Source organism: Orcinus orca, chromosome 16 (genome assembly GCF_937001465.1).
Source record: "Orcinus orca chromosome 16, mOrcOrc1.1, whole genome shotgun sequence".
Taxonomy (NCBI): Eukaryota; Metazoa; Chordata; class Mammalia; order Artiodactyla; family Delphinidae; genus Orcinus; species Orcinus orca.
The window spans coordinates 84605000-84632764 of NC_064574.1; the positions used below are offsets into that span (position 1 = coordinate 84605000).

Genomic DNA, 27765 nt, shown 5'->3' on the forward strand with positions numbered 1-27765 from the left:
CTAATTCAGCCAGGGCCCCCTACAAAAAGGTGGCAGTGTCTGCACACTGCCATCATTTAACAATTATTGAGCGGGAGAAAACAGACCCTCCCTGGTAGAGCTTACGGTGTACTGGGAGATGCGGACAGGAATCAAGTAACATTCTAATAAATACATACAAAATTACGGCTGTCTCAAGTCCCGTGAGGCATTGTTGCCCAGTGACATGTGTAGGGAGTGTGGCCCCCCTAGGGTGGGAAGCTTGTCTTCGTACCCACTGTCCAGCCTGGGGCTGCAACAGATATTAGCCCAACTGTCACATGGTTGAATATATAGGTACAAACAGAATCAGTGCTTGGGGGGCAAGTAAGAGACATTTTTACAAGAAGCTGTAACGGGAGAACCTACTTGAAGGTGGAGGAAGACAAAAACGGGGTCAGGGATCTCTTCCCTAAGGAGTGATACTTGAACTGAAGTCCAGCGATGATTAGGAGTGGGGGTTGGAGTCCGGGGATGGCATTCCAGCCAAGGAACAGCACGTGCTAAGGAACGGAGCATGGTGCCTTCCCAGGATTGACAGGTGGAAAAGAGAGACTGAGCACATCAGCTGAACAGCATCAGTCATGTAATTGGGGTCTGATCCCCAAAGCAATGGGAACCACTGAGGGGCTGTAAGCAAAATGGCAACATGCAGACCCACATATCGGAATTAGGATCACTGGCTGTCGGGCAGAGCCTGAATCCGAAAGGGGTCTGCGTGACCATAGGAGGCCAGCTAGGAAACTCGTAGACCAGGCCAGGGGCTGAACTAGGGAGATGGGGAGAAGTTAAGGGAGTCAAGCAATATTTATCTCAGACAAAGACGTTTACAGACGCATTGCTGGCGGGAATGGAGAACGCTGCAGCCCCTCTAGAAAGCACTTTGGTGGAAAACATACGATCATCTGATTCAGCGATTCCACTTTTTGGTCTATACCCACGAGAATTGAAAGCAGGGTCTTTATTTGTTTTTAAATAAATTTGTTTATTTATTTTTGGCTGCGTTGGGTTTTCATTGCTGCATGCGGGTTTTCTCTAGTTGCAGCGAGCGGGGGGGCTACTCTTCGTTTCCGTGCATGGGCTTCTCATTGAGGTGGCTTCTCTTGTTGTGGAGCACGGGCTCTAGGCACGCGGGCTTCAGTAGTTGCAGCACGTGGGCTCAGTAGTTGTGGCTCGCGGGCTCTAGAGTGCAGGCTCAGTAGTTGTGGTGCATGGGCTTAGTTGCTCTGCGGTACGTGGGATCTTCCCAGACCAGGGCTCGAACCCGTATCCCCCGCACTGGCAGGCGGATTCCTAACCACTGCACCACCAGAGAAGTCCCGAAAGCAGGGTCTTGAAATGACATCTGTACACTCACGTTCAATGCAGCGTTATTCACAATATGCAAAAGATGGAAACAAGCCAAGGGTCCACCGACATGTCTGATGGGACATTATTCAGCCTTAAAAACAAAGGAAATCCTGACACCTGCTACAACGTGGATGAATCCTGGAGACATGGGGCTAAGAGAAATCAACTGGTCACGAAAAGAGAGGTCCTGTATGATTCCGCTTATGTGGGGTCCCTAGGGGAGTCAAGTTCATAGAGACAAAAAGTAGAAGGGTGGTTACTTCCCAGAGGGACAGGGAATGAATGGGGAGTGAGTGTTTAATGGGGACAGAGCTTCCGTTTCGCAAGATGAAAAAGTTTTGGAGATGACGATGGCTGCACGATAATGTGAATGTACTTGACGCTACCGAACTGTACACTTAAAATAGTTAAGATTGTAAATTTTGGGTTACGTGTCTTTTACCACAATTTTTTCTTTAAAGAGAGAGATTTACATAAAACCTCCAAAGTTCTTTCCTCTGGCTCATCTGGGGTGACTTCTCTCTTGTTAATGACAGGTCTGTTTGAGAACAAGAGGGATATATGTGCTTCCACGGCCCTCAGGCGTGACGATATTAAACGTGAAGACTTCTGCGCAGACTGACAGACCTGGACAGTTCTTTTCCCGACCCGCAAGAACCTGTACGTGACAATGGTAGGAGCTCCCAGGGCTGACTCACGATGACCCTGCAATCCGAGACACCCACTGAACCTTGCAAGTTCCTTTCCTCTTAAACAGCAAGCCTTCAATACACTGACAGCTTCAACAGAGAGGTCCAGAAAGGGGGCAATAAAAAGCCATTATAGAACCAGAATCGGAGAAAGTGAATTCTTCTCACACTCTCTTGCGTCTAGACGGGCTGCTAAAGCTGCTTCACGATGCATTCGCTCAAAAAAGGAAAAAGAAAAAGTTTGCGAGGGAGGACCCAGTCGACTGCTGGGAGCCCACGACACGCAGGCTCTTACCCTGATGGAAGCCTCTGGAGCTGGCTGCAGGAACAAAAAGGAACAAAATTCACTACAAGACACTAAACCGTTTACAAGAAAAACACGCCGTATTGGTGGGTGACGATGAAGGCCATGTTAAAAAGAGGCCATGGAATATCTGGAAAAACAATCCATTAAAAACAAACACACGTGGGACTTCCCTGGTGGCGCAGTGGTTAGGAATTCGCCTGCCAATGCAAGGGACACGGGTTTGAGCCCTGGTGCAGGAAGATCCCACATGCCGCGGAGCAACTAAGCCCGTGCGCCACAACTACTGAGCCTGTGCTCTAGAGCCCTCAAGCCACAACTATTGAGCCCACGTGCCTAGAGCCCGTGCTCTGCAGCAAGAGAAGCAACCGCAATGAGAAGCCCGCGCACCACAACGAAGAGTAGACCCTGCTTGCCGCAACTAAAGAAAGTCCGTGTGCAGCAACAAAGACCAAACACAGCCAAAAAAAAAAAAAAAAAAAAAGATAATTGAAGTCTTAAAAACAAAACAAAACAAAAACACACGAACAGATCCTTCACTAAAGGTATAGGCGTGAAAAACAAGCCCAGGAAAAGATGCTCAACATCATTCGTTGTTAGGAAGCAGGATAAAACCACACTGGGATTTCTGTGAAAACTGATGAGAAGGTCTGGAGTTCTCCCACATGGCTCGCAGAAGTCAAGACGGTACTGCCACTTTGGAAAAGTCTGGCCGTTTCTCATACAGTTCAACTACCTTACCGAATGACCCGCAACCCCATCACTAGCTCTTTATCCAAGCGAAATGAAAACTTGTGTGGACACAAAAACTTGTACATGATTATCTGTAGTGGCTTTTTCCCTAAAGATCCCAAACTCGACAACCCAACAATCCAAACGCACCTCGCTAGGGGAACAGAAAACAAACTTAGGCACAACCGTACGACGGAACATCACGCAGCACTGAAAAGGAGCAAAGGACGCATACAGAGAACACCACAGAGGACCCCAAGCGCATCCTGTATGCTTCCATTTGTAGGACATCCTGGAAAAAGCAAAACTATAGAGGCAGAAACAGATGAGTGATTCTGGGGGCTGGAGGTCTGCGGAGAGGCTAGCTACAAAATGACATGTGGGAATCCTGGGTGGGAGGTGACGGTTGTGGTGGTGATTATACGACCCCACGTATTTGTCAAAAGTAGCAGAACTGTACACAGAAAAAGTGAATTTTACTCCATGTACCTTTTACTCTATGTACATTTAATATAAAATTAAAAATATATATATTTATACATCTCTAGAGAGTTTGTGATTTTAGACCCAAAACAAGGATTAAGGGCCATATCGTCCAATTCAGAAGCCGCTAGTCACATCTGGCTATCTACACTTATACTCTAACGAAAATGAAATAAAATGAAACCCTTCCTTGTGAAACGCGGCACGAGCCACATTCCAAGAGCTGGATCTGGAGACCCACGTGGCCAATGGCTGCTGTACTGAACAGTGCAGATGAAGAAAGTTCCCATAACTGCAGAAAGTTCTGGACGGTGCTGCTCTGGGGGCGGGGTGTGGCTGGGCTGCTGTCTGCCCCCTCCTCCCTTCATCCTCCAAAGTCAGGGAATCACACCAACGTGGTCCGGGCAGAGCCGTACAAGACCTCCGCAAAAAGCGCCGATGGGGTCACCCTCCTGCCCTGAGCCAAAGGGGTCCTCGCTTGGCCTGCTGTTCCCCATCACAACACAGGGGCCCGGTGGAAACCCTCCACCTAGTCCTGGCTGGGCCTGAAGGTGGGCAGATGGGCTGGGAAGCCTCAGAATCTGAAAGCGGCGGGTCCACACTCACAGCTTCGAGGGCCTGAAGCTCGAGGTGCATCTGGCAAATGAGCGATGAGCCCAGAGCGTTCTCTGTGCTTTCAGCGTCCCCTTCCTCTTCCTGTCTGCTGAATGTCACTTCCTGCTGCTTCTATATCCTTCTGGATCCTCTCTGCATCCCCAGTGCTGCTTCCTGTCTGCTCACTGAGTCCCTGGGGCGTTACATCACACAGAGATGGGCCTCTGACCACTCCCGAGAAGGACCGCATTTTTGGATCACCACAGAAGATAGAGACAGACAGACAGAATGATCCTCCAAGAAACTTCCTCACCCATTTGAGGCCCCCAAAACCTGAGAGAGACATGGCCCGTGTCCTCAGCTCACTTGGAACAGGTGGGCTTGTTTTTTTTTTACAGCCTCCCCTGGCCACCCTGTCATTTAGAACCGATCATATTTCTTAAACGCTAATTCAGGAAAAGACATGTCTGACTTCGACACCACAGGAAACTTGTTCAAACAAAGCCGGGGTGAAAACTACTCTTGACAGAACATTCGGGTGTTGGCGCTCAGGAAGAAAGAAAGATGTTCTGTGTGTTACTCATCTGTGGCTGTGTAACAGCAAACGGTTCCAAAACGTAGCAGCTGAAACCAATCAACGTGTACCATCTCACAGTGTCTGTGCGTCGGGAATTTGGGGGTGACCCAGTGGGGTGGTCCTGGCTCGGGGTCTCTCGTGAGACGCTGGCAGGGCTGCGTCTTCCAGACGTTCGCCTGAGCCTGGAGGATTCTCCATGTCAAGACAAAGCGGAACGAAGGTGCTGGGGGAGGGGCGCCAGCCCCACCGCTAACCAGCTCTGTGCCCTCGAACAAGTTACTTGGCCACTGGGCCTCAGTTTCCTCTGCTGTGAAATGGGCTTAGGGCTGTTGGAGGACACTGAGAGAGTCACTCCTGTGACCTCAACAAATGCAGAGTGTTTCGTAAAAATCGACTTGGAAATAAGGAAAGCAAGGCTCTTAGCCCGAGGGCCAGCTCCGCAGAAGCCCCCAGAAGCTGCTCAGCCAGGCAAGCCTCACGGAGAATAGAAAGAACGCGCGATGCCTGTTTTCCTCCCCTGATGGAAGGAAGCTCAAGGGGATTTGGTTTTTTCCTGATCTTTACTGTGAAAACCTGGCAGGGTTTCGAGTGGTAAAACTCATGGCAGTGTCAGGGCCCCCAGGACGGGCCCCCAGGGGTGTGTGATCTGTCCACCCAGCCCTGGGTCCCCCCCACCGTTTCCTGTTCTCTGGCTTCGTGCATCGTGACTCTGCATTCGTCCGTCTGTCCAAACAACCTAGGGCGGCGGTTTGCCCTGTGACCTCACTGCTCTGGCAGATCTAAGACGAGTTTTCATTCTTCAGCTCGTCTAGCTTTTTTCTTGCGTGGCTGGGAGCGGTGTGTTATGGACCAATGTAAGCTCCGTGCGTGCAGGAGTGGAAACAGAGGTCATTCCAAGCAGTAATTCAGCAGCTCTGTTTCTGCTTCTCCGCAAAGGTTTTTGTGCTGTTATTTCCACCACAAACAGGCTCGATCCTCTAAGCGCTCAGGGGCCCGCTCTTCTGGAGCGACATCCGATGGGCTGCGTAAGTCACCTTTGTACCCGGTGAACAGGTCACGCCAGGTTTTTAAATCAGCGGCTTGAAGTCAGGCCCTCCGAGTGCCCAGTCAGTGGTGTCATCCCAGTGGAGAGTCCCCACTGCAGACAAAACCAGCCCCTGACTGATGAGCCACTGGGGTTGTGCCCTCGGCGGGAGCCTTTGCTACAACCCTGAGGATGCAGCTGGGCAGAAGCGATGGTCCTTCTAAGGCTTCACGACCCAGAATACACGCAGAAACCCCCGAGGGATAATTTATAGCCGCTTTATCATTTATAGCTCTTGAGCACTGGAAGTGGGACCCAGCCAAAGTGAGATGTGCTGTCCGTGTAAAACACACGACACACCGATTTCAAAGACTAGTTAAAAAAAAAGAAAGGGCAAAAGGTTATTCACAGCATTTTATATATTTATATTGGTTATAGTTTGAAACGATAATTTTTTGGATATATTGGGTTAAATAAAATGTACTACCCAGATTAATTTCACCTGTTTCTTTTTACCATTTTAATGCAGTTACTGGAAAATAAAAAATTACCTCTGTGCCGCACATTTGTGGCTTATATTATACTTCTATCAGACGGGACTGTTATAGACCAAGGCAACTTTTTTGTCCCAATGGATGTTTCTGTCTCAATTATGACGGTGCTCTGAGTTTGTGTTTTAGCAGAGCTCGGGCTGACCCCTATCAGTCTGGTGTCTTTGTATCATGTGGATTCCTTCCTCTTTGGTTATCAGAGCACTTTGGGGGAGTTTTAATGTCCAAAGGGTCTGTGTTTGTGGCTGGATCAGACAAGGGAGGTGGAGAGATTTAAAAGCGCACATCGACCACTTGGTGAGCTTCGCTGTCTCCGCCACTGGGTGCTTCGGTTTTCTGCCACGGAAACCGACTCTGGCCAACTTCAACAAAAAGGGAATGTGTTGGCATGATGCTAGGTTGATCATAGAACTGGAGAAAGCCGAGATCCAGCTTTCAGAAAGGGCTGGAGTCAGAGCAGCCCTGGGGATTTAGCTGCAAAAACCGCAAGGCTGGTCTCCCAGGATGCCCGCGCTGGGATTAACCAACTCCAAGCTTTCCCCTTTCTTGCATCATTCCATAGGAGATTGGAATTCCCAGGAGAAAGCAGCTGACGGGTTTAGGGAGGTTCTGTGCCCAGGCCTGGGCCAAAGGAGGGCAGGCACCAGGCGGGGCCGGCCCTGGAAGGCGTCATGCAGCCCATGCTGTGGGGCTGGCCCGTCCACGAAGCAGTCTGGTTACTGTTAGCAGAAGGGGCGGGGACGCAGAAAAGGCAAACAATAGATGTCCACCTCCTCATTCCAACTGGATTTCGTCAGGGACCCGCCAAGAACTCAGCCAATTCAGCATTTTTTCAAATACTCTTAAGCTCATCTTTTAAAACTTTTAATTGTGGGAACGTTGAACACATAGACAAAAGAAGACAGAATAATACAACATACCTCCATGTACCCAAAACCCAGCTCCAGCGGGGATCCGTATACACAGCCTTGTTTCATCTATAAGCCGCCCAAATCCTCTCGTATTATTTTGAAGCCAATCTCAGGCATTATATCATTTCCTATAATTCAGTGCGTATCCGTAAAAGATAAGAGTTGGTTTTAAAAAAAATCACCACGATAATCCACGAAAGAATCCTAATCCTGCCTTAACAGTACACAATTTTTGGCCAGTGTTTAGATTTTCATCTTCTCATAACCTTATTGAGGGATAATTTACCTCAATTGAGGTATAATTTACATACCACAAAATTCACACACTGTAACGTACAGTTGGACAAACTTTTGGAGAATTGCACAGTTGTTCAATAACCACCCCAATCCAGTTTCAGAATATTTCTGTCACCCAAAAAGTTCCCTCACGCCCATTTGCGGTCGATTCTCACTCTGACCTTCAGCGTCAGGCAAACACAGATATGCTTTTTTCTCTAGGGTTTTTCCTTTTCTACCTATTTCCCATACACAGAATCACACGCTATGTGGCCTTTTGTGTCTGGTTTCTTACGCAAAGCGCAAGGTTTTGGGGTTCATCCATGTTGCACGGATCAGCAGTTCATCCCTGTTATTGCTGACAATGCTTTGCTGTATGAATATACCACCGTTTAAAAAAAGAAATCAGTCCACAAGTTGAGAGACACACGTGTTGCTTCCAGTTTGGGTTTTAGTAAAACTTCTGCTATAAACTTTTATGCACTACTTGTTGACATGTGTTTTCATTTCACTCCAGTAGATTTACAGGGGTGGAATTGCTGGGTTACACGCCGAATGTATACTTAACTTTTAAAGAAATTACCAGACCGTTTTCCCAAGTGACTGCAGCATTTTATGTTCCCAAAAACGAGTGAGGATTCTCTTAATCTCTTTTAGTCCATGTTTTCCCTCCGCCTCCTTTTTTCCCCCTTTCGATTTATTTTTAAAAACGGGGTCACTTGTTCATTAAAGTTTCCCAGAGTCTGTTTCCCACTTTTGCTGATTGCATCTCATGGAGTCTAAGTTCATCTGAGCTAAAACAAACAAACAAACAAAAACAAGATTAAGCCGCACATACAGTCAGTACACAAAGTGCAAAGCTTAAAGTTTAAGAGAGTTGGTAGAGATAAATCCCGGTTTTAATTCTGAGCTTCCTAACAGCCCAAAGAAGGAAAGAGGTTTGGTTACAAGAGTCACTGTCCATGGGATGAAAACAAACTGATTGCTCTGAGGAAGCTGGCTTTTTCCTGCCAGAGACGAAAGAGAAATTTCCACCATGATTCCCTCTTCCTTATTAGGGACGTGGTAGGAGTTCGAGGGGCAGCGCCCTGACTGGTGACCCAGCCAGTGCACGACAATGTTCTTTGTCGGGGGATGTCAATGATTAAAAAAAAAAAAGCCAGTAGGCTCCTTTGGGATCTGATGAGGTAACATAACAAGTCAGACTCCCAATTCCAGGTCAAAAAAGGCAACTTTTAACCACAGAATTCAGGTCCTCACCTGAGTGTCCATCATCCAAGCCCCAGTGCTGTGCTGCTGGGAAGAGAAAGAAACATTGTTATAACATAAAGATAACTCCCAACAAAGTACCTACTATATTAGCTGCCCTTTCAGGTCTGTACCAAACCTCCCCACAAAACACAAAAATACACAAACAAAAAGAACCCACTGTCAATTCATCTTTTTTTTTTTTTTAATTCATGTAGAGTTGATTTACAATATTGTGTTAGTTTCAGGTGTACAGAATAGTGATTCAATTCTTTTTGATTCTTTTCCATTATAGGTTATTACAAGATATTGAATACAGTTCCCTGTGCACTAAAGTAGGTCCTATGTTGTTTATCTATTTTATATACAGGAATGTGTGCCTGCTAATCCCGAGCTCCTAATTTATTCTCCCCCCCCCACCACTTTCCCCTTTGGTAACCGTAAGTTTGTTTTCTATGTCTGTGAGTCTGTTTCTGTTTTGTAGATAAGTTGATACGCAGCCTTTAAATGCAGATTGTAAGCACAGTCCTCTGTGCCCATTCTCTCACCCTCAAGTGACAAACGGGCAAGTGTCTGAGATGTAGGGGGACAATGCCCAGCAGATAAGTGGCACCTTCCTGAGGAGGGTGACTTCCTCGACCAGCTTCCCACGCGGTGGTCCTGCCTCTCCCCACGAGGCCACATTTGGCCAGCTTATCTCAGAGGCCCAAGAAGAGACCCCCCCAGTAAAGGAGACGTTTGGCCCTGACCTTGCTTGTTGCAAACCTGGCTTAGATAAACTCACGTCCTTTGCATCCTGTTTTTCTTCTAAGTGTCAGCTGTACATCAGGGTCCATCTCAGCAGTTTTCTCTCCCTCCCTCCTTTCTCACCGCCCACGTCATGCCTTGTGGGTCTCCATGGTGACGAAGGGCACTGGACAAGAGCGACTTTTCACCCCAAGAAACTTGAACATGGAGTTCCTGGCTTACTTGAAGCCTCACTGTTTATTCCAAGTCTGGACTTCCCGGCAGGAGCTAAATAATTTCAATATCTTATATTTTTGTAGCAATTTATAAATGTAAGATGTGAGAGAATGAATTCGAATCCAAGCCCCAGGAGGGCGGGGACCGTCTTTGTTTGCTGTGGCTTCCCAGCACCCGTAACAGAGTTCGTGCGCAAACTGTTGTTTGAATGGATGCATGACTACGAAGGTACAGCCATTCTACGGGATGTAGGAGATGTCCCTGTGTTTCTACAAAATTTAAAAATAATTCTTTGAGTGCAGAGGGGGTGCAAAACTCAGTTTCTCTCTTGCTGGCGTCCTCCCTCTAACCCGGAGGTGTGCAGAGGCCTAGATGTCCCGCAGGAGGGCTCAGGCCTTTAGCCCACACTGAGCTTTGCTGATACGTCCTTTGACCAAGACCAACGTGCTCAAGGACCCCGCAGCTTTGTGGCCAAATTCAGACACAGCAATTTTTGCAAGGCTGGAGGCCTGGTTTGTGGGGTCCAGCCTTCGCATGTGCGGCCCTGATCCCTTCTTGGGGCTCTCCAAGAGAGCAAGACTTGGGTCCCCGTGGCTCACAGCACCCCGAAATCTGGCACCTTCCTTGATCTTGGTTTGTGACCCCTCCTCTGGGAGGGGCTGGGAGCCACCGCTTCTGTGAACTTTTCTCTCTCCTTCTCCCTCTTCGGAGGCCCTCGTATAACCCCCCATTGAAAACTTAGGCTTCACTTCTGCAACCCAAGCTCACCTAAAACAAGAGGACGCAAAGCCCGGCTACTTTCAAAAATAAACACAGAGAGGACAAAAATACAAATTTATATACCAGGAAACACCCTGCCGCAGACATTTTGAGGAGCCTGTCTTCATGTCTTGTCATTTTCAAAGTTGCTGTTGTTTTTTAAAAACATCTGATTTGCTTGCAGAGGCCAACACAGAGGGAGGTGTCATCAGTTCCATTTTACAGGCTGGAGGCTGAGGTTCCAACAGGACTGGTGAGGTGCCCTCGCCTTGCAGAGGTGGGCCTGCAGCCCAGGGTTCTCAGGGTCTTTCCCACCCTCATGAGGGGATTAGAGACTGCCGTCATGGCCACGCAGACTTGAGTCTCATCTAAGCTCCCAGAAGCTGCTAGTGAAACATTAACCAGGCTCGTCCCAGCAGATCTTCCCCTACCAGAACGCCAGCTCTCCCTTCTGGGTCACAATTTACTTTAGTTGACATTTATTGAGCACCTATTGTGTGCCAGGCACTGTGCTGGGAGTCTTAGGTATATTATTTAATTCTCTAAGCAAGCCGGTGAAAGACGTTATTAGCAGCTCCATTCCAACAGGGCCCCAAAGTGAAACTAAGATCTAGAGAAGGGAAATGACTTGCCTGAGGGCACGTTGCTGGTGGGACGGGCTGAACTGAGGCTTAGCTCTCGGGCCATCCGATGCTAAAGCCCCCTCCAGCTCTTGGTACTCCCTGCTCTTTGCAAAGGGATGGAAACAATTAATTGGAGGAGAAGTTACTAAAATACTTAAGCAAAAGCTTTCCCTTTGTACTTTCTACAAAATGCTCTGTAACGCATGCAGATGATACTATGCCTGTGTCCTCAGGTTAATGGAGCTGATGGCATGTGGGGGTGCTGGGTGCATGGACAGGCCCTGGAGTCAGAGCCCCTTAGGGTCCAAATGCAGCTCCAACACTTAGAACGTGCAGGGCCCTGGGCAAGGCACTCAGTCTCCACGGGTCTCAGTTTCCCCTCTTCACACGAACCTCCAGCCCACAGAAGGGCCGTGCGTCCAGGGCATGGTGCGCAGCCCAGAAGGTAAGCAAGCTCTCCCCACGTGCTACTGAGTGTCAGGATGACCCAGATGCAACTGCCACTCAGAACTGGGCAAACGCGGTCCATCGGTGTTCCTTTCACATGGTTCAACCTACACTTATAATCGAAACTGAAGTTGAGGGTCTTCCCTGGTGGCGAAGTGGTTAAGAATCCGCCTGCCAATGCAGGAGACATGGGTTTGAGCCCTGGTCCGGGAATATCCCACATGCCACGGAGCAACTAAGCCCGTGCACCACAACTACTGAGCCCACGTGCCACAACTACTGAAGCCCACGCGCCTAGAGCCCGTGCTCTGCAACAAGAGAAGCCACTGCTATGAGAAGCCTGCACAGTGCAACAAAGACCCAACACAGCCAAAAATAAATAAATAAATATAATTAAAAAAAAAAAAAGACTTTGCCTTCCAATGCAGGGGGTGTGGGTTCAATCCCTGGTCGGGGAGCTAAGATCCCACATGCCTCGCAGCCAAAAACCGAAACATGACAGAAGCAATATTGTAACAAATTCAATAAAGACTTTAAAAAATGGTCCATATCAAAGAAATCTTAAAAACAAAACAAAACAAAATGGAAGTTGAAACAAATAGGCCCAAGGGTGGGAGTTGAACTGGAAATCTTCAGAGCTCCAAACAAGGAAGAGGATGAAATAAACACAGTGAGAGAAAACGAAACTGGGCTTCGGTGACTTATGCGCCGTAGGTAGGAAATGCTCATTTCTCATTCTGCTCTAGGTATACACATTCCTAGTTTTGAAGTCGGAGAAAAGGAAAAAGCAAACGTAGCTTCCCACATCTATGGGGAAACCTGTATCCGAGAGAAGGCAAGGGAATTCAAGAAGCCCTAGCTTTCAGCCCTGCTCCAGCCGTGTGTAAGAAGAGCAGTTCTACTAAACACACACGGCGCCAGGGTGAGGGAAAGCAGAAGAGACGCGGCCTCCTGCTTCGGGTGGACCTTGCGGATACCTAAGCGTCACCTCGTCCCTACGCAGTTTAACCTACCCATGCTTCAAGGGAAAGAACAAGTTGGCTAAGAGAGTCTTACGAAGTTTAAGTTAATCGAAAGATTAAAACTTCAGGACATGATGTCGCCTCCCTCTTTTTATGTTCTTTGTTGCCGAAAAGAACGGGCAGCGAGCTGTTGAGATTCAAGTGAGTCGGCACACTGACTTACCGGCTTTGAAACCCTCCCTAGCAAAAGTAGTAAATGCAGGTACCGAAGGATATTTACAATAAACCTAGGATACGATAACTACCATCTGAGAAAAGCGCCAAATACATATAAGATTTATTAAAAAAGAAAAGAAAAGAAATACAGGACCCAAGATTCCTGAACCCCTCTCAAAAGTAAGAACTGAAAACCCCGATTCCCACTCGTGTAGAGCCTTATTGGACTGTAAACAGAGAAAGGAAAATAGAACTTATGTAAAACTGCCACGTCTCCTGTGGTGGGAGGGGTCACTGCCCAGCCCCTCGGCTATAGGATTTAAGTAGCCCCTGAAGATCTGAAACACTGAAGGATGGGCGTGATTCTCCCCTTCGGGCTGCCAGAGAGGAATCACTGTTTGAATGAGGAAAACAGGCAGCGTGCCCTAAGGGGGACCACCGTCAGAGGACCGGCTTCTCATCACAACCCTGATGACAGCCGTGTCGCAGGCAATGCCCGCGGGTAGTTAGTGGTTACAGCCTGGAGTTAAAAGGGCAAAACCACCGGCAGCCTCCCCTATGGCCATTCTGCCCTTTTCCCTAATTTTTCCTGGGATGGTAATGAGCCCAGCTAAAAAACTATATTTCCTGGGACGGTAATGAGCCCAGTTAAAAACCTACATTTCCCATCCTTCCTTGAAGCCAAGTGCGGCCATAAGACATAAGTAGGGTTAATGCATTTGATGAAGACACAGGGTTTAGGACGACCAACTCATTGCCTATACGTTCTGAATTTCAGCCACGAAAACCCTGCATCCCGGGAGACTCCTCAGCCCTGGACAAACTGGGACGGCTGGTCATCGCAGTCGAAGGCTCTGTGAAAGGCGAGATGGCAGGTGGCACGTGCCGGCTCCCGTCTGCCCGTCCCCTCTTGATGCACGGGGTGTGGACTCAATCCTAGAGGTGACGATGAATCGACAGACATGAAGACAAGAGCCACCAAGTTATGTTAGCGGCAAGAGCTTGACAGGAAGAACCGTTAACTAGGTCCAAAGCTGTTACAAGCTAACGGAAAGGGTACAAAGAGAACTCTGTCTCTTGGAGGTCGGGACTAAACGAGGTGGATAATTCGGTGGTGGTGATGGGGGCACGACAGGAAGGGCTTGGGATTATGGAGATGTAGGAAGTCAGAGGAGCTGAAACTCTGGTTCCCGAGGCGGGGTGGGCTGGCTGTGCTGGTGGTCCCGAGGGGTCACAGTGAGTCGTTTCCATAGGCGTTCGGAAAGCAGAAGACAAGAAGCTGCTGCTACCCAACGGAACTGACGATGCAGCAGCAGAGAGGCTTTGCTAGAACAGAGTTTATGGGAGCAAGGAGCTGGTGCAGACCTAACGCGGAGGAGCCCTTCTTTCCTTCCCCTTCCCTGCCTCGCAGGCTTGGTCTAGCGCCACCTATTGGCAGATCCTGCCAGGGAGCCGGCTGGCTAAACAGAAGCGCGGTGTGCAGGTCTCAGCCGCAACTCCACAGAGCCCCAGGCTAGGACGATGGGTTTGGGGCTGAGAGGCCGTAACTTAGTAACTGGCACACCTTCCCCGGTCACATCACCTTCCCTTCCCCCCAGGAGGAAACCACGGCACCAACTTTTAAGTTGTTTTCTTGCTTTTCCTTAGAGTTTTATCACATACCCATGCAACCCTGAACGACGTGTTTTGATTTTCCTGTTTTTAAACATTTAATGATTGGAATTAAACTGCCTATGATCTATCCTGTCTGGCTTTTTACAGTCGAATTGGAGATGCACCCATGTTTTGCAGGTGGAGGTAGTTCATTCATCTCCAATGCTTTACTGGATTCCGTTGCGTGAACGGGCCGCACTTTATTCATTCAACTGTCGATGGACATTTTTAGCTACGACTCTGAGGACAGTTCCTGTACGTGTTTCCTGAAGCCCGTGAGCACACGTTTCTCCAGGTGGTTCTCCAAGTGTGGCCCCCAGGTCAGCTGCATCAGCGTCATCTGGGAGGGAACTTGTTAAGGATGCAGGTCCTGGAGCCCTACCCCACACCTCCTGACTCATTCTGGGAATGGGGCCCAGAAGCCCTCTGGGGGATTGTGACGTCGGCTAACGTTAGAACCACTTTCCTAGGTTACACATCCAGAAGTGGATTTGTGAGTCATGGGACATTTTTCTAGACAATGTCAAACTATTTCCCAAAGTCACTGTACCAATCTGTGCTCCCACCTGTGCTGTCTTAGAGTCCCCATGGCTGTCTGTCTTTGTGACCACTTGGCTGGGTTTTGCCGGTCTGGAAGGTAAAGAGATCTCTCACAGTTTTAACGGGCACGTGGATAACTTCCAGTGAGGGTGAGCACCTTTCTCCAAAGCTTCTTGGCCCTTTGTGTGAAGTGCCCATTTTCTCCTATGGGGTTGTCTATTTTTCGTTATCAGTTTGAAGTTCTTTACATATTTGGAAAACTGGTTTTTCTTGGTTATGTTTGTTGCAGGTATCTTCTACCGCTCTGAGACTGGCCTTCTCACCTCAGTTTTCTCTTTGTTGCCATTCTTTGATGAACAACTTCTTGATTTTAATTATCGCTATTTTTATGATGAATGCTTTTAATGACTTAAGAAATCATTCCCTACCCCAAAATCCTGAAGATGAGCTCCTTTAATGTCTTTTAAAAACTTTGTAGCTTTGCCTTTCACATTTCTTTTTTTTAATAAAGTATTTTTTTAAAAATTTTTATTTATTTTTGGCTGCGTTGGGTCTTTGTTGCTGCACACAGGCTTTTCTCTGGTTGCGGTGAGCGGGGGCTACTCTTCATTGCGGTGCACGGGCTTCTCATCGTGGGGGCTTCTCTTGTTGCGGAGCACGGGCTCTAGGCGCGTGGGCTTCAGTAGTTGTGGCACACGGGCTCAGTAGTTGTGGTGCACGGGCTTGGCTGCTCCGCGGCATGTGGGGTCTTCCCGGACCAGGGCTCGAACCCGTGTTCCCTGCGTTGGCAGGCGGATTCTTAACCACTGCGCCACCAGGGAAGCCCCACATTTAATTCCTGAATCCATCTGCAATTGATTTTTGCATGTGATGTGAGGTAGGGCTTCCATTTCGTTCTCTTTTTCCACGTGAATACCTAATTTTCTTAGCACCATTGATTGAAAACTACGCCTCTGCAGTGCCACTTCTGCCATCAATTGTTTATGCACGTGGATCTGTGTCCGAGTGCTCTGCTGTTTCATTGGCGTATCTGTGTGTACTGGAATGGATACCGCGCTGTACAGGACACCCTGTCACCTCCTCTGCTGCCGCTCCCCGCAGAAGGATCCATCCTCTCAGAGGAGCTCAATGCCCTCGAGTTGAGTTGTCCCTTTGCGCCGATATCGTTACAGCCGGATGAGGTTAACAGCGTTGTCTGTCATTTTGCTTTGGCTCACACGTTTCCGTGGGTGTTTCACGCCCTCTCCCCACACAGCATCCCTGGCTGTTGACACCCTCCCCTTCCTCCAAGGCCCCTGCAAGGCCGACACCGCTGATCACCTGCGGCCAGAAGGGAGCCCTTCCTCCTCAGACACACCTGCAGTAGGACGTCTGTGTGAGTTTGCCGGGGCTGCCGTAATAAAGCACCACAGACAGAGTAACTTAAACCACAGAAATACATTATGGCGCAGTTTGGGAGGCCACAGGTCTGAGATCAGGGTGTCGGCAGCGTCGCGCTTCCCCTGCAGGCTGGAGGGAAGGGTCTGTCCCGGCCTCTCTCCCACCTGCTGGCAGTTCCTTGGCTTGTGGCAGCCTAACTCTAGTCTTCCCAGGGCATCCTCCTGTGTGCCTGTCTGTCTCCATTTTCCCCTTTATATAAGGACACCAGTCATCTTGGATTTGAGGCCCACCCTACTCCGATAGGGTTTCATTTTAACTAATTACATCTACGACCACCCTATTCCCAAAGAAGGTCCCATTTCGAGTTACTAGCATTTGGGTTTCAACAGGTGAATTTCTCAGGGACACAATTCAACTCGTAACAACAACGGATCATCTGAAACCGGGACACTCTGGAGAGTGAACCAGGACACTCATGATAATTAACCCAGGATCACGGCTTAGACCGCGAGTGCTGGGGATGGGCCACGATGCGTCGGTTACCCCACGAAGGGGGAGGCCAGGGGATCCCCATCACGCGAACCTTTAGCATCGGCACTGGCTCACGGGGGAGGCTTTGACTGCAAATAACAGGAAGCCCAGCTTGACGTGGCTCCAGCACGCAGCAGGATTATGACCTTACAGACGAGAACTCAGGAGAAAGGGCGGCCCTAGGATGACCGACTCAGTGACTCAGGGATGCCAGGAAGGACGCAGCTTCTGGCCAGCACGGGGCTCCTTTGTCCTAGATGGATCGACTCTTGTGATTTTGAGGTGGCTGCAGGGGCCTGAGGCCCCTCCTCTTCCCAAACCAGGATCTGGAGACCGTCTCTGCTTCGTGCATCTCTTTTCTAGGAGCAAACACTTCTCTCAGGACCTCCCTCCCCCAGCCCACTTCCCCTCACGTCTCATTCGCCGAAAAGACACCACATGCCTCTGTTTAAACCACTTCCAGGCAAGGGGTTTGCGACCACCATGCTTTTCTTAGCCCGATCATGGGTTTCTCTTAGGAGCTGGGCCCCAGCTCTCCTGAAGCCGATGGAAAGATGGTACAGGACAAGAATCTGGGTTCTCGTGTTAGGAAAAACAGAAGGGTGGAGAGGAGGCTGCTAGGTTGGCAACTACAACGCATTTGCCGCAACAGGAGAGAGAACAGGGTCCCGGAGACCAGCAGCATCTCAGGGACAGGTAGGGGAGGTTTTCACGGCTGGGCATGGCAGCGGAAAGCCAGGAACCATGGATGTTTAAGGCGGTATTCTTTCTAGAACATTTATTAAATGTAATGTTCGGGGAAGTTGGCAGCAGTACCCACGTCTCCTAAGGTGGAAAGTGGGATAATTGAGGTCAGATCGTTTCGTTTATTGCCCTGGTCTGAAATCATTTCACACCGATTTGCTCTGCAATTCAGCGTCACTACAGAGTACCAATGAGGAAAAGGGCATCAGTAACAATGACCGTTACCAAGCAACAAGCAGCCATAGCAAGAATTAAATAAAAGGAACGTAAATGGACCCGTCAACTCAATCACCAGAAAAAGGCAGCATATGGGAGAAAGAGAATAGGAGAAAGCTTTCCCAGTTTCTGTTCAATTTCATTGAGAAAAACTACATGCCACGATGCAACATACGGTCTGCAGAAAATTAGGAAAATATGTATCAGAAAGAAACTAATCACAGGCATGACTTTACCACTGACGGCTTTTAAGAGTTGGGTGCATTTTCTTCAGAACACACACATGCTCAGTTTCCTATCTTGCTTTTTCTACTTCACTTTGTACAGTGTTTCCCCACGTTATTAAAAATCCCTAGTGGACATCATGTTAAGCGACTGCATACCACAGGCATTGATCAATTACTCTTTCCAAAACACTATAAATTGGTGCTTTGGAAGGACGGCACAGGGGAAAGGAGGTGAGTTGAGAACCTAAGCGCCAGCCCTTCCTCACTGTTCTCCTTGTAAGGCCAACTGGCCCGAGGCAGGGGAACGCAATCAGACTCACAGGTTGAAACTGCCCTGGAGACTTTCCGGACCACCCAGTTCCAGGAACTGACCTGGGGACTTTCCACCCGGCCCAGCCTTCCTGCCTTTCGAGGGGCGGGACTAACAGTCCCCCACGATACCCGAAAAGACCACCAAATAAAGAATAACCTGCGCCCTCCCGGATTCGCCACACCCCTTTCCCTTCTTCCCCTATAAATTCTGCCCAAACCCTCGTCCGGGCGCGACTTCTCTGGCCCCTTTCTCTCAGACCAGTGAACTTTGCCCGGGAGCGTTCCCAACTAAAGCTTGTTTAAGCTCTCCTCCGTCTTTGGTGCCGTTCCTTACACTCCCGTGCTGAGTTCTGACGTTAGGTCAAAGGTGTGGCATCTTGCTAATCTCCAGTTTGGGAAAAATAAAAACCTGTGCTGGGGACGGGGTGGGAGGGAGGTCTCTGAATTTTTTGGTGGCAGCCCATGCATTGCTTTGTGCTGCAAACCATAAAGCCAGTACACAAAACGTTCCAATTATTAGTGGCATCTATATATATATTTTTTAAGGTCAGCCGTCAAGGGCCTCAGCACTTCCTGGAATCACAGTGAGTGGGCCTTCAGCTGTACCTTAAATTTCCTACCTTGACTGGTGTGATGGCTCCTTCGGAAGCTCTGTAGAGCCATTATTATAATCATCTCTCCTGTTAGAGGGTCATTTTATTTAATTTAAAAAAAAAAAAAACCCTCACGATAGCGAAGCTGCAGAAGTACTTTTTAACCGCCATGCTGGCAATGTCCCCCGCTGCGCGATTACAGCGCGAGCCAGGCAGGATCACCCGCGTTCTAGTCATTTAACCCGTTAACCTCTGAGGCATGAGCAGGCATCACCATCGCAAATCAGGTCGCAGAATCTGCCTCTCAGGTGTTTCTTATTGAGAAGAGCGCTGCTCACCCTCTTGGGTTGGAGCAGTGCGTTGGTGGTGTCATGTGAGACTGTGCTCCCCTGGTCTCCCGGGCGGCAGCACGTGAGAAGCACCCTCCCCCGCGTCCCAAAGTGTGTTCTCATACATTATTCAAGAGGCCAAGTTCAGGCGAAGGAGCGTGGACTCTGGAGCAAGACAGACCTGTGTTTAAATCCTAGGTTTCCGCTAAGTGGCCTGTTCTCGTGACTAGACCAGGGCAGCTGCTTGGCCCCTGGGAGCCCTGGTGTTCTCACCTGTAAAACAGGAAAATAATACAAGCTCCACGGAACCCAGAACTCAGCAAGGGCTCAGGACTGGACGAAAATGGCTAGTGGGAGGCTTCTGTGCTCAGAGTCCAAGGTCGTGTTCAAGGTGAGACTGGCACGTACAGGGAGGCCGTATCCCGGGCAGGCCAAAATCTGTACCGTGAATCACACCCCTGCCTTGCGAGGCCCAGGATGATGCTTTTTCAATAAACTGCTGTCTCTTTATTCATCTGATTTTCCAAGCTCATGCTCTGCGCTGCTTTTGGACGGACTTCTGCCCTCAAATCTAAATGGATGACATGCCGATGCTCTTTGAGCCAGCTTTTTTTCTTTCCTTTTTCTCCTTCAAATTAAATTTTAACAAAGAGAACTTGCCTGTACTCAGAGGCATAAATGTCTAGGATTGTTGCTCCTGCTGCCTGATAGGGGCCCAGCACCTGAATAAAAAGGCCATTTCTCTCTGTAACAGGACAATTCAGACACAGACACGGGACCAGAGATAACATGCCCCCTGGTCCCTGGTGGGATGAGGGCTTGCTGGGGAAATGCCTGCCTGGTGTTCTGGCCTGGGCCTTCTGTTTAAAAAGAGAAGCCAGGGCTTCCCTGGTGGAGCAGTGGTTGAGAGTCCGCCTGCCCATGCAGGGGACGCGGGTTCGTGCCCCGGTCCGGGAGGATCCCACATGCCACGGAGCGGCTGGGCCCGTGAGCCATGGCCGCTGAGCCTGCGCGTCCGGAGCCTGTGCTCCGCAACGGGAGAGGCCACCACAGTGAGACGCCCGCGTACCGAAAAAAAAAAAAAAAAGAGAGAAGCCAAACTTCCTATTTATAGATGAACGAGTAATGCAGTATCAGTTATTGGTTAAGGCAGGACAACAACATGGGAAAAAAATAGACAAAGGGGTTGAGGTTCAAGGTTATGTCGGAGAAAGAAAGCAGACGGGATTTTTGTTTCATCTCTCCCATCCTCCTAGTATGCGTCTACTTTTAAAAAATACCATTTAATTGGGTCTTGTTGGTTTCTAAAATAAAACAAGGCAGGGGCTGCATGCAGGTGAGACCCCTCGCTGGCCATCCCTGCACAGCCTTTTGGGGGCACAGGTGCCACCGGCTGAGGTCCAGACCCCTCTCCAGGCGGCTCCTGTTCGTGTGTGTGTGGGTCCGGGAGGCCCCGGCAGGCGTCCTGTTAGTGTTACGCTGGTGAGAGGGGCTGGGGACTCTCTCTGCTCAGCTCTTTCTCTCTCTCTACAAAGCTCTGCCTGCTTAGAAAAGAGGTTTTGTTCAACTCCTTTTTTGGCCTCGGAGGCACCAAAGGGAGTGATTAATAGGGAACCACCTCGAGGTTTCGATAGGCCACAGCTAGAGCTCCAGGGCCTCGGGGGTCTTTGTTCCCCGGGCTGCGGCCTTGCGCTTCGGGTGGGCCCAGGGGGCGGTGGCTGGGCCTCGCCAAGCGCTAGGGCCCGCTGGGGCCTGGAGACCAGGGTTTCTCTTGTGAAATCCAGCAGACAGGAGGCAGGGCTGGAGACGGACATGCCGATTCCCGGGGGCAGGGTGCAAGGAGGGCTCCTCGGTGGAGGCGGCATGGCGGTCTGGCCTCCAGGCCTGGGGACAGGGACGCGGCACTGGGCCAGGCCCGGCTAAGCTGTGGGCAGGCTGAACGGGGCTCCTGTGACCACACAAAAGCAAGGCAGGCTTGGGACGCAAGCGGAAGGTGACCAGGCACAGGGCGGGGAGTGAGGGGGCGGGTTAAACAGAAAGGAAAGTAGCCTGGCCTGCCCAGGCCTGGAAACCATTGTCCCTGCGGCGGGGGGCACATGGCTGGATGCTTCCTGGGGTTGCATTTGTCCCCGCGGTGGAGCGAGGGGATTAGAAGGTTCTCCTGTGGAGGTTTGCCTTCCTCAGGCCCCAGGCCCCTTCCCTTCATTCATTTGACAACTGCCAGGCCCCCATTAGGACGGGAGCATCCTTGCAAACTCAAGCCGGGCGCCTGGCAGCATCTGTGGAGACTGTGCCCGGCCCTGACCACGTTCGCAGGCGCAACGCAGAGGGGAAACGATGACACGGCTGACGGCGACCTCCCTGTAGCACGGAAGTGTTTCACGGCATGTTTTCAGAGGAGATAGAGCATGGTTGATGCGGGGAGTTTCTTAGTCAGCTCGGCTGCTGTAACAAAGACACCACGGACTGGGGGGGCTTAAGCAACAGACATTTATTTCTGACAGTTTGGAGGCTGGGAAGCTCAAGACCAAGGTGTCAGCTGATCAGATGTCTGGTGAGAGCTTGCCTTCTCTCCGTGTCCTCACGTTGCATGGTGAGAATGAGAAAAATTGCTCTTGTGTCTTTTCTTATAAGGGCACTAACCCCATCCACGAGGACTCCACCCTCATGACCTGGTTACCTCCCAAAGGCCCCATCACACTGGGGATTAGTGTTTCAACAAATGAATGGTGGGGTGTGTGTGTGAATAAACATTCAGTCCACAGCAGGGAGTAAGGCTACCTGGGTGTGAGCCCTGGCCCTGCTTCTTATAAGTCACGTGGCCTCGTGCAAGAGGCATGGCCTCTATTTCAGCGTCCTCAGCTGTAAAGTGGGGGTTTGTTGTGGCTGAACTGCATTTTCTCCAAATTCGTATGTTGATGGCCTGAGCTCCAGTGCCTCAGAGCATGACCTTATCTGCAGACTGGCCTTTACAGAGGTGAGTAAGGCAAAGTGAGGGCACAACATGGACCCTAATCCCATGGGACTGGTGCCCTTATAAGAAGAGGAGGTCAGGACACAGACACGCACAGAGGGATGACCATGTAGACACACAGGGAGAAGACGGCCATCTCCTAGCCAAGGAGAGAGGCCTCAGAGGAAACCAATATTGATCTCAAACTTGCAGCCTCCAGAATTGTGAGAAAGTAAGTGTCTGTTGTCTAAGCCGCCCCATCTGTGGCATTTATTATAGCCGCCTGAACTAAGATGGGGTGATAACAGTAGCTGCCTCCCCCCACGGCCGTTCTGAGCATGAAGTGATGGAAGACCTGGGGAGCAGCTGCAGGCGGCATGTCGCACGCCACAAAGGGCTTCAGCCCTGAAAACGTGCCACCCCTGTGCCATGCCCGCCCATGTCTAGGCAGAGCTGCAGACACAGCATCCAATGGCCACTGCCCCTCGTCCCCATCCCCGTGTACGGACCTGGTTAATGGCTTTACATGGCGAATGAATCAGGATGCGGGTTCAGCCCATCAGGCACCACAAAACCCAACTCAGGATGGTCTGAACAATGCCGAAGCGTGTCAGTCACATACCTGGGATCTGGGTACAGATGGAATTTCGGTGTGGCTTGACCCAGGGCTCCAGCTTCCTCGGTTGATGATGACGCCAGAAGCCTGATGGTTGCAGCGTCCCAGGCTCTGCGCTGCTCATCCTCTGTCGCCGCCCCTGGAGGGGAAAGGCCATTTCTTCTCATGGCTGCCTCGTAGAAGATGGGAACCCTTCTCTGGAAACTCCTACCAAATGCCTGTTTCAATTGGACGCCTGATCTTTCCTGAATGGCTCAGGGAATGGCAGACAGTGACTCAGAATCATTTGCTGGCAGGTCACCCTGTGTGGTGTAGACTCAACCGGACCCACCCCAGAGCTGGGGTCAGCACCTCTTGCCCCTTGACGGCTCTGTAACGGGTGAGGGCTACAGGAATGCTGGCCACTTAACGATGTGGTCCACTGAAAGGGGCCATCTCACCACCTCCTGACGCTGTCCCACAAGGCAGGGACCACTGTCATCTCCAATTTAAAGGTAAGGAAACAGAAGCTCGTGGACACAGGTAGGCAGGAGGTAAAAACTCAGGCACTGGAATCCAGCTCTCAACCTCAGACCTGCTTTGCAGTGTAGACAGGCCACAGAGTCAGGACAGTGAGATCACAGGGGCAAACAAACCCACTAAAACCCACTGCCAACCTTCCTCAGAGCCAGACTACCCGAGAGCATTCTGGTGCAGTTATTTCCTGCTATTTTTATTGTACTTAATTTCCTCCCCAACCTTTAAAAATTGAGACACGTAACTCACATACAAAAAGACGCATACGTGCAGTGCTGCAAAACAAAGGACCACAAGTTTAGCAGCTAAAACGTACACACATTGCCAACCTTGGTGTCTGTGGGGCAGCAGTCCCGGTATACTGCTCAGCTGGTCTTCTGCTCAGGGTCCCACGTGGCCACGATTGAGGTGCTGGCCCAGCTTCTTCTGGGCTGCTGGTTGCCCTCAGGTCCCAGAAGCTCCATGGTTCCCTGCCAAGCGTCCTTCTCTGGGGCCATTCACAACATGGCTGTTTGCTCCCGAGAGGCCAGCGGGAGAGTCTGTCTCCAGTTGTCATGGGGTCCTGCGAGTGTTGGGCGTGACATCCAACTCCCTTTACATACGATGCGACCCAAAGGGAAGGGATGACATCACAGTCCTTTCACCAAATTCTACGGATTAGAAGCACATTGCAGGCCCCGCCTACACTCATGGGGAGGTGATGATACAGGGCATTGACTCATTGGGGGGGGCAGGGGTGTTTCACCTTCCCGTGTGTCTAAGTTTAACCCAGAAACAGAACATCGCCTACCCTCCCAGAAGCCTGGCTTACCCACCCCCAGGCCCACTTAGAGGTTAGACCAGTGTGGAGTTAGAGCCAGTTAGAGCTGATTGTTAAATATTCAGGAATTCCATGAGCTAGCTGTTAAACACAGATGTTATAAAAAATTGAATTATATAAACTTAGAGTGAAATCAATTCTATCAAAACCAAGGTCTCAAAACTCACCACTTCATGATTACTTTACGAAAACCCATGCTTTTGAGGTTACTCACATCTCTTGTACCTGTATGGTGGAAATACTTTCCCTAACTCTGCATTCAAGGTATTTCAAGTTGGTTCAGATACTCCCAAGTTGGCCATTGGAGAAATAGTTACACTGCGGAACTCTGAAAATGCTACAATTCAGAGATTGAAGGCCAAGTGAGGCCCTTGCTCAAGCGAAGAATGGCTTTTACATTTTTAAAGGTTGGTAAAATATAAAACAAAGAATATGTGCCAGAGACCATTGGTGTCCGGCAAATATGTATCTGGTCCTTTGTAGAAAACATTTCCCAACCCCTAGCCTAATAATGGAGAAAATTAACACTGCAGCTAAACTTAAAATTGTGTCCAGCTTTTAGCCATTATATTATGACTGGCACAAAACATTCGTCCAGTACTGGAAAAATGATCCAATATAGCAAAGAAGTTGCTCACATCACTGATGAATAAAGATCTATATCTTTTCGGTTCATTTCTGTCTCACTCATTGATGTGATTAAACCAACCAGAGTTTGTATCACGTATTACACTTAATGACAATGAATTTATTGGAAAAACAGTGGGTTGGGAGACAACTCAATTTGATGGATTATGATTGAATTTTAACCATAGGTTGGCCATGGATACAAGAGTTCAGCAAAAATAAGCAATGGCAACATCTGAGAATCAAATGGCTCCAGGGAATTTACAAGAAAGAGTACTGTGTTTTACCATTTTTGCTTTATACTAGTTAAACTTCATAATAAATGTATGTGTCTACATATGCACTCCTCCCCCTGCCAGCTGTTAAACATGTACCATCAGCCTGAACTGTGGGCGAGATACTTCCTGATTTCCTTTATAATTTAACCACTTTTAGGTTTCCTCTTACCTAGGTGTGGCCCATCTTCCTTAGGACCTGTGGCAACGTCTGGTACATACTAGGTATTTCAAAAATACGGAAGTGGGTAAACTTCTGAGAAACACTAATTTTACACAGCAACCAGCAGTGGCAATGCAACTGTGAGTCTTTAAGATAAAATGGCAGAAAAAAAGGGGGAACGTTTCTTTGCTTTTCAATCTCTGTAAGGCCCTGCTCAAATCTGTTTTTGTTTCTTTTTGCGGTCCGCGGGCCCCTCACTGTTGTGGCCTCTCCCGTTGCGGAGCACAGGCTCCGGACGCTCAGGCTCAGCGGCCATGGCTCACGGGCCCAGCCGCTCCGCGGCATGTGGGATCTTCCCGGACCAGGGTACGAACCCGTGTCCCCTGCATCGGCAGGCGTACTCTCAACCACTGCGCCACCAGGGAAGCCCACAAAGGTTTATTTTTTTTAAGGCCCTTTTCAAATCTTTTTATACTTAACGGAATAAAGTCAAAGGACAAAAAAAAAAAAGTTAACAGCCATAACAGTGACTACCACAGACTCCTGGCTTACTCCGGGCCCAAAGGTGTCTCTCACGTAGAATCCCATAATTCACCCTCCGTTCATTTATTTTACTAAGCATTTTACAGCGCGCCTATAGGAAACCAGCGGTGTCGGCCCTCCGGGAACTTAAACTCAGGCTGGGGAGGAGCAGCCGGCCTGCAGCACCACCCCCCCGGCCCGCGCGGACGCCCCCAACGCGCGTCACAGCCCGGCTGCCGTGCACGTCCGGCCGCGGGCCCCACTTGCGCGGGGCACTGTCTCAAGCCTCCGCCAGCCCCGCACGTGTGCCCCCGGAGGCTCGCCCCGCCCCGCCCCCTTGGGGACCGGGTCGCCGCGGACCCGCAGCCGTCACGAGGACGCAACGGACCTACGCCCGACTCCCGCGCAGACCGGAAGGCGCGTCGTGACGCGTTGTGCGCAATGCGCGACGTGCAGCGCAGAGCGCCTGGCCGCCGCTAGGAGGCGCTGGGGCCGCCAGCGCCTTGGGGGAGGGGAGGCCGCCGCGCCGGGACCGGACCACGTGCGCACCACGTGGCGCCCCCTGCAGCCCCGGACTGCGGTAGGGTCGCCGGACCGGCCACGCCGCGCAGCCAGCAGCCCGCAAAGGCGAAGGGCTGGGTCTCCCCGCCGGCGCCCCCGTTGACCTCTGACCTCTAATCTCACTACCGTTAGGGTCACCCCTTGCCGGTGGCCGCGCGGTGTTTATAAACAGAACTCCCGGCGGGGCCAAAACCCCGGATCGCGGATTCACGCCCGGGGGAGCGGAGCTTTCCGTGCCGTTTGCCTTCTGCGCATGCGTCCTGCGGGGCGCCGGCCGGTTCCTCCTGCTTTTGCGCACTGGCGGGCGGGCCGCCGCGCCGGGCGGGGTCGCGCTGCCGGGAAGGGGCTGGCGGCGGCCGGGAAGAGCTGGATGAGGCGGCTGCAGCCCTGCCCCCGGCCCTGCCCGGTCCTTCCCCACCCTTCCTGGCTGTGTGACCTGGGCAGGCCGCCTGCCTGCTCTGAGCCGGGTCCTCGCCTGAACGGCGGGTCACAGATGGTGGTCGCACAAGTGAAATACTGACCTTCCCTGGCTGTGTCCTTGGCCCGTGTTGACCCCTCGGGGCAGTGTCGCCTGGCCCTGAAGCGAGCCTTAAACATTTCCGTCCACCCGTGTCGACGAGTGGGTGAACAAAATGTGGTATCTACCCGCAGTGGAATACTATTCAGCCTTAAAAAGCAACGGAGTAAAATTTGTGTTATGCATATATATATATATATATATATATATATATTTTTTTTTTTTTTTTTTTGGTCCGCGGGCCTCTCACTGTTGTGGCCTCTCCCGTTGCGGAGCACAGGCTCCGGACGCGCAGGCTCAGCGGCCATGGCTCACGGGCCCAGCCGCTCCGCGGCATGTGGGATCTTCCCGGACCGGCATACGAACCCATGTCCCCTGCATTGGCAGGCGGACTCAACCACTGCGCCACCAGGGAAACCCTGTGTTATGCATATTTTAACCACAGTATGACATGTGCTGTATAACATGGGTGGAGCTGGAAGAATACTCCAGACACAGAATGACACGTGCCGTATGATTCCACTTACAGACATCTCTGGAATAGGCAGATTCACAAGTAGCCAGGGGCTGGGGAGGGGACCAGGGAGTATTGATAGGGACAGAGTCTCAGTTTGGGAGGATGAAAAAGTTCTGGAGAGGGATACTTGAGATGGTTGTACAACAATGTGAATGTGCTTAATGCCCCTGAATCTACACTTGAAACCGGTTAAAGCGCTAAATTGCATGTTACGTGTATTTTAAGCCCCGCCCCCCATCAGTTCACGTTGTGCCTGAAAATATCCTTCCCATGTTTTAAAAGGCCTGGACCTCTCTCACCCTGCCTGTGTCATTTTGAACCCTCTAGCCTCAACCTGGTGCTTTTCTTACCTGGAACACACCACCCTCCTCACTTCTTCTTGCGGTTCTCTCTGACAGAAATGTTTGTCTCTCTCATGGATGTGTC

At 50.4% G+C, this 27765-nt stretch overlaps 1 long non-coding RNA gene across 5 annotated transcripts; it reads right to left on the reverse strand.

Moving 5' to 3' along the window:
• Positions 1-680: 680 nt before the first annotated feature.
• On the reverse strand, positions 681-26540 carry LOC117200970 (uncharacterized). 5 transcript variants are annotated; one of them, XR_007472359.1, is made up of 6 exons: positions 25775-26540; positions 23667-23899; positions 22828-22960; positions 8770-8805; positions 7243-8303; positions 681-6143 (listed from the first exon to the last, which is right to left on the reverse strand). It is a non-coding gene; the product is annotated as an uncharacterized LOC117200970 (long non-coding RNA). The 5 variants fall into 5 exon arrangements; XR_007472358.1 differs by lacking the exon at positions 25775-26540 and having other exon boundaries at positions 681-2376; positions 5514-6143; positions 23667-25073; XR_007472357.1 differs by lacking the exon at positions 25775-26540 and adding an exon at positions 19434-19525 and having other exon boundaries at positions 23667-25073.
• Between the last annotated feature and the right edge of the window lie 1225 nt (positions 26541-27765).